The sequence below is a fragment of the Ranitomeya imitator genome, chromosome 8 (genome assembly GCF_032444005.1).
Source record: "Ranitomeya imitator isolate aRanImi1 chromosome 8, aRanImi1.pri, whole genome shotgun sequence".
NCBI lineage: Eukaryota > Metazoa > Chordata > Amphibia > Anura > Dendrobatidae > Ranitomeya > Ranitomeya imitator.
Window position 1 is genome coordinate 136,722,637 of NC_091289.1, and position 7,692 is coordinate 136,730,328.

The following is a 7,692-nucleotide window of genomic DNA, read 5'->3' on the forward strand; positions in this document are numbered from 1 at the left end:
AGGAAATGGTCTTTTACTTGTCCACATCTGAGGGACTGAGGGCTGGCTGCCGTGCTTAGACGGAGTTGAGTAGGGTGTCCCCGGCAAACTGCTGGTCTGTGAGGAAGGTGCAGGCGGAGATGTTATGTTGCCTTGATCAAAATGTGGTGTCGATGTCGGAGAGTGCTCAACAACAGCAGGTGTTTCCACTTGCCAATGTCCTGACGACCTGCCAATCACACTGGCTGTTGCGGGTAAAAAGGTGAAATGTCTGTTTCCAAAACCATGTGCGACTGAGGCCCCCACAGTCACAGAGGATGAAGAGGACGTGGATGCACTTGATGGGAGAGACGGTGGTTGACCCGGCCGCATTGTAGCACAGTGAGCTTCCCACTGCAACTTATGCCTCATATCCATGTGACGGTTCATGCATGAAGTACTCAAGCTAGTCATTTTTTGGCCTCTACTGAGATTTTGTTGACAAATCTTACAGACAACATGAGTTGGGTTATCCTTTGGGTACACCATACGCATTTCCATCAGAGATCACACCCATCAAAACAAATTCTCCCTCTGGGGTTCCAAACCAGATGTCCCGCACATGATCGCAGATGGCTTTGGCAGCAGACATGGCGCTGGATAACTTCCGTGCTGCAATCACAGCTGCACCGTGCTGCTGCACAGTCGATATGAAGCTTCCCTTCAGCCAGCTGTCATCCTTCACAGCTTCAGAGGCGCACACATCCTTCCCCTGCAGCTTTACAACAGCATGACTAACAACAGGATACTGAGTGGAGGAATGATTTCCCAAGATAATCACGTTCTTAACCTCATCAGATGTCACATTAAGACGAATCACAATCTGAGCCTTCGCCCTGTTGTGGTCCAAGCGGGTGAGACAACTGAAGTTCTCTTTGGGGATGGATGGAGCAGACTTTAGTGCAGTGAGGCAGTTGGTGTTTGCAGGATTTCCCACAACAATCACTTTAACAGTCTTCTTTGCATATATATCCAGTGCAGCACCCTGAGACTTGAAAATCTTTACATTGGCTTTCAGCAAGTCCTTCCTCTCCATGCCCTCCCTCCTTGGCATGGAGCCCACAAGAATGGCAACATCTAGGTCCTTAAAAGCCACTTCTTCATTGTTTGTAGCAATTACCTCTTTCAGCAGAGGCAAGGCACAGTCCTGCAGCTCCATGACTACACCATCCAGGACTCCCATCATGGGGGTAATATCCAGGAGAATAAGAACAAGAGGCTGGTCCTTTCCGAAGACATCGCCTTTAGCAATGCCCTACAGCAGGGAATAGGCGATCTGACCAGCAGCTCCGGTCACCAGGACTCTGATGGCTTCAGGCATGATGCTTGACAGGCGGAGGGAGATGTGTCCGGTCTCTGCAGCTTCTGTCAGTCACACAGACTCAGTGGAAGTGGACATCTATTGTGATGATCCCAATGTGCGAGTGATCCGGGCCATTGCTTCTAAAGAAAATGTACAGTACAGGGTTTGGTATGCGGCTGTGCAGCAGATACGTTGGGTGCCGGCCAGTGTGAGAAGGGTCCAGAGAGCATAACTTGACTTTTACAGGAGGACTTGCGGCCTTAGCGGGAAATACTGATGACCCCTGTTAGCGCATAAGATCTAAGTAGAAACTTGCTGAAGAGACATTCTCGTGTGGCCGTATACAGGCTCGGACTGGACCACAGGGTAACAGGGGAATCCCCCGGTGTGCCCCTGTGTAGATCTGGACCCCTCAACTCCACTGTATGGGCAGTACTTTGCATAATTCACTTGATTCACTCTGTACACAAAAAAAGCAGCATTTCATCATTCATTAACCATGCTACCAAGTTTATTATTATATAGAGATATAGGTAAATTTGTGAACATAGGTGCTATAATATTTGCATGTGGGTGAAAAATGGGCCCCCCAAAGTCTATGTTACTGGTGGGCCCTTGTCACCCCAGTCTGACACTGCATGGGAGACAGGAGGGAGGAGTCAGTGAGTTGGTGAGGAGAAGTGGAGCAGCGCAGACTTGTGGGTCTGAAGCTCCTGACAGTCTGAGTGAGAAGTTGGAAGTTGGAGCAGAGGACTGGAGCTGGGAGGAGCACGTCTCAGGACGGGAGAGAGAGAGAACAGAAGAAAGAAAGTAGAGAAGCTCCCAGAGGGAATGAAGGGGTCCTAGAGGCACAAGAAGTGTGGAAACCACCCGTAGGGCCCGCATCCACGCTGACCATCGCAAGGTGGAGGGACCAGGTCGCAGTGGGGGCATGGGCTCCTGATCTAGTAGAGGAACTACAGGTCCCAGCTAGGAACCCGAAGGCTGTTGTGACTGTAAGTGCAACGGCCACATGCACATCTATTTCGCCGAAAAGGTAGACACAGAGAGCCCAGGGGACAGTGAGGATGTCACCCAACAGGACCCACGACCACTGGCTTGGAACACTGGGTGTGAAGCGCAAGGCAGGAGAGGCGAGAGTCAGACAGGAAAAGGCATACTATGGGGGTTCTGGACAAGTGCCCCAATTTACAGGAGAGTTGGCTGGACCACTGACCTTGAGGACACAGCACCCCTGGGGAATAACATCTGAACTGTGAGTAAAACATGAAGACTGCACATTGCTTTGTCCTCTCCCTTTATTGCGCCATTCTCCCTGCACTAAATCCATTATCACCATCTTTCACATCATAAGTGGCCTGGGACTTAGCTCTACCCGAGGAGAGCAGAACCATCTCAGCTGCATTACCATCAGTCCCAGCGGTCTCTTTAAGCAGGGTCGGCTGTCCCTGGCCAAATACCACAGGTGGCATCATGAACAATTCCCCAATCTCCCCTTAAACTTTTTTCCCCATTTCCCTCATCCCTTTTATTGCACGCCCAGGGTCACAGACTGAGTCACCGCTGCCGTGATCACCCTTTTAAGAACCGTCCGACCCGGTTCCAAGCACCCCACAGCCCTAGCGGGTGTCGCATTGACAGCATGGATTCTCATTTATTCAGGAAACTTTATTGATTTTTTTTTCCTCTTAGCCCTAGAACGCATATTGGCCTTTTAGGCCCCCATGCTTACATTTTTGCTATTATCTGCAAAATTACTTTAGTTATAATTTTGAAACTCCAGGTATTCCTCAAGTATGTGGTTGTTGATAATATCTAGTTGTTCATATAATTTTTTTCATAGGCATTATGGTGTAACAATGCTTGTTTGGTGAAAACTACATCTGTATGAATTGGGGGCCTTTTAGGTCCCCGCTATTTTTATCATGTTCTCAGTAGTGTTTGGGTCTCAAGTTACTTTATTTGTACTCAGTAATGCTGGTGGAGGGGCCAAGGTGTGGATAATAACATGTGAGGATGTCATGTGATTTTTGGAGGGAGTGATAAGACCATGACATCACCTCAGGTCCTTCGGAACACAGTAATGAGCTGTGTATAGAGTACTGAGGACAGTATACACTGTGAGCTAATTGCTGAAGGACCTGTGATAAGATAAGCTGTTGAGAGGAAATCTGATTCATTTTCAGTTTCTGTTTCTAAGAAGCTTGCAAAGGCTAGAGCTTGTGAGCCACAAAAATCCAGAGAATTGTACACCACCTAAAAGTATAAAAGGTAAGAGCTGCTGAGGGTGAGAGGAAGAAGGGGGGACATTACACTTACAGTGTGTCACACACAAGCAAAGAGTGGACAACCCTGATTCTGCTCACTGTTTCTTCTTTTAGTTTGCTAACATCTAGTCAGCAATGGCACACTCTTCCTCCAAGTGTCTGACTGACCAAGAGATCTTGTCTGATGAAGAATATCTGCCACCAGCTAATCAAACATCCTCATCCAGTGATTCTTCTGATGATGAAGAAGTGAATCTAGTGGATCCTCAAGAAGTGATAAGCAGAACATCCAAAATGAATGTTTTTTGGGACAGTAATCCTACATTAGTCGGACATACTCCAACACACAATATTGTGAGACAGGCTCATGGAGCTGTGGGAAGTCCCAGTTACTTTACCCCTAAAGATGTATTCTGTACTTATTTTTCTGACAATATTATGTTCAAACCTAGAATGAAGACGTATCGCTTCTGCAAAAAATAAGTCCTGGAAAAATATCTCAAAAGAGGAACTTTATGCATATATTGGACTTTTACTGCTGGCAGGGAGTCAAAAATCGTATGATGTCCCAATATGAGAATTATTTCCGGACCCACTTTCTGATCCACACTACAATTCGACAATGTCAGTGGGCAGATATTAGGAAATTAGAAGAATCATTCGCTTTGATGATAAGCGAACTCGTGCAGCGAGGTTTGAAACAGACAAATTAGCCCCTATCAGTTATATCTGAAACATATTTATCAAAAAATTGCACAAAACTTCTGAAAAAATAACATGTCAGAATTGTTTGGAAGACTAATATAATAGAAAATAAAGTTAGAATAAAAATGTAGCTGCAGCTAGTTTGCTATAGATTTCTATGCACTTTTGTGTGTTTTCATGTCTTTGTGTGAAATTTGGGAAAAAAAGATTTTTTGGTGTTTTCTGTGAAAAATTATAATTAAAATTTTGTCCACTATTCATATTTTATTGAGCAATTTTGAAATAAACTTGTTAAAGTTATTTAAGTGTGTTTTTCTACATTATGTGCATGGGGGCCTAAAAGGCCCCCAATACGTTAATATGTAAATTTTTAACGTAATGCATTCTAGGTTAATACAGTATATTGCATTCATCATATTGTATATCACTGTGTACTTACAATTGCTCATTTTGATTTTCTACCCAGCAAATTCTTCTTTTTGCCATTAGCTCTATATCACGTGATGTAGAATTGTAGTTCTAATGGTGACTCATGCAGGGAAGAGAGGCTTCCTGTTTCTACATAGAGCTTAGAAGGATTCAGCTAGTCTGTTTTTACTCACGTGATGTCATAGACCTAATAGAAAAGAAAATAATTAACTGGGAAGAAGGGAAAAATGAAGGGCAGAAGGAAAATTGAGCTATTGTAAGTACACAGTGCCGTATAACGATCTAATATTTCTTTACTCTATCTTATGCTCATCATCGATTACAGACTGTTCATAGCCAATATTGAATCCGAACAGAAAAAAGGAAGCATATGCCTATAATAAAATTTCAAACAACTTTATTAAACATTAACCAAATAATATGAAAAGGTTTCTTTTTTTAAAAAAAATGAAGATACAAATGCCAAAGTACTACCACCAGAACAGGTTGTATACCCCAAAATATTAGATCAATGTCTCCATAAATAACCACTCAAATACTATGTATGTAAGTTACATGTGTAGACCTAATAGTGTGGGGAGAAATACAGTGCATCCCCATGCCTATGATAATTGCTCTATACAGTACAATGATCAAATAAAGTGCATAGTGCATAGTGTATGGTGCTCATACAGGGGCTACCACAACATACAGTTAGGTCCATATATATTTGGACAGAGACAACATTTTTCTAATTTTGGTTATAGACATTACCACAATGAATTTTAAACAAAACAATTCAGATGCAGTTGAAGTTCAGACTTTCAGCTTTCATTTGAGGGTATCCACATTAAATTTGGATGAAGGGTTTAGGAGTTTCAGCTCTTTAACATGTGCCACCCTGTTTTTAAAGGGACCAAAAGTAATTGGACAGATTCAATAATTTTAAATAAAATGTTCATTTTTAGTACTTGGATTGAAAACCCTTTCTTGGCAATGACTGCCTGAAGTCTTGAACTTATAGACATCACCAGATGCTGTGTTTCATCCTTTTTGAAGCTCTGCCAGGCCTTCACTGCGGTGGTTTTCGGTTGCTGTTTGTTCGTGGGCCTTTCTGTCTGAAGTTTAGTCTTTAACAAGTGAAATGCATGCTCAATTGGGTTGAGATCAGGTGACTGACTTGGCTATTCAAGAATATTCCACTTCTTTGCTTTAATAAACTCCTGGGTTGCTTTGGCTTTATGTTTTGGGTCATTGTCCATCTGTAGTATGAAATGACGACCAATCAGTTTGGCTGTATTTGGCTGGATCTGAACACACAGTATGGCTCTGAATACCTCAGAATTCATTCGGCTGCTTCTGTCCTGTGTCACATCATCAATAAACACAAGTGACCCAGTGCCACTGGCAGCCATGCATGCCCAAGCCATCACACTGCCTCCACCGTGTTCTACAGATGATGTGGTATGCTTTGGATCATGAGCTGTACCACGCCTTCGCCATACTTTTCTCTTTCCATCATTCTGGTAGAGGTTCATGTTGGTTTCATCTGTCCAAAGAATGTTCTTCCAGAACTGTGCTGGCTTTTTTAGATGTTTTTTGAGCAAAGTCCAGTCTAGCCTTCTTATTCTTGATGCTTACGAACTGCTTGCACCGTGCAGTGAACCCTCTGTATTTACTTTCATGCCGTCTTCTCTTTATGGTAGATTTGGATATTGATACGCCGACCTCCTGGAGAGTGTTGGTCACTTGGTTGGCTGTTGTGAAGGGGTTTCTCTTCACCATGAAGATTATTCTGCGATCATCCACCACTGTTGTCTTCTGTGGGCGCCCAGGTCTTTTTGCATTGATGAGTTCACCAGAGCTTTCTTTCTTTCTCAGAATGTACCAAACTGTAGATTTTGCCACTCCTATTATTGCAGCAATTTCTCTGATGGGTTTTTTCTGTTTTCGCAGCTTAAGGATGGCTTGTTTCACCTGCATGGAGAGCTCCTTTGACCACATGTTTGCTTCACAGCAAAACCTTCCAAATGCATGCACCACACCTCAAATCAACTCCAGGCCTTTTATCTGCTAAATTGTGAATGACATAACGAAGGGATTGCCCACACCTGTCCATGAAATAGCCTTGGAGTCAATTGTCCAATTACTTTTGGTCCCTTTAAAAACAGGGTGGCACATGGTAAGGAGCTGAAACTCCTAAACCCTTCATCCAATTTTAATGTGGATACCCTCAAATGAAAGCTGAAAGTCTGAACTTCAACTGCATCTGAATTGTTTTGTTTAAAATTCATTGTGGTAATGTCTATAACCAAAATTAGAAAAATGTTGTCTCTGTCCAAATATATATGGACCTATCTGTATATATTGCACATTAATCGCAGTCAAAACAAATTCATAGGGCAAAAGCAGCTCTTAATATAACATTAGTAAAGGTCATCACAAGTGAAAGTAGGAGATCAGTTCACAATAGTAAGAGTATGCAAAGGGTATACGACCTAGTCTGGTAGTGTGGGTCCCCGACGCACGTTTCGCGTGCAGCTTCTTCTGAAAATTAGACTCATTAGAGATTACCTTACTCCAGACCTCTATGGTCCAATCCTTATGGTCTTTGGCAAACTTCAGCCTGGCTCTCCTTTGCTTCTCATTGATGAAAGGATTTTTTCTAGCTTTATATGACTTGAGTCCTGCCACTAGGAGTCTGTTATTAACTGTTCTTGCCGTGCACTTCACCCCAGCTGCCATTCTTTTTGAAGGTCACTTGGTGTCATCCTGTGGTTGCTGAGTGACATTCGAATTAGATGACTGTCATCCCGGTCAGTGGAGAGTCGTTTTCGCCATCTGCCGGTCTGTAGCTTTGTTGTCCCCAATGTCCTGCTTGACCTTGTTGTAATAGACTGGAGACTTAGAATTTTTAAGGATGGAGGTAACATGACGCTCAGTGTCCCTCTGCTAGTAAAGCCAGAATTGAGCCCTTCCTTTCCTCAATCA

The 7,692-nt window shown here is 43.3% G+C and overlaps 1 pseudogene; it reads right to left on the minus strand.

Annotated features, from left to right (window-relative positions):
- Positions 1-487: 487 nt before the first annotated feature.
- On the minus strand, positions 488-1,395 carry LOC138647972 (malate dehydrogenase, cytoplasmic pseudogene; annotated as a pseudogene).
- Between the last annotated feature and the right edge of the window lie 6,297 nt (positions 1,396-7,692).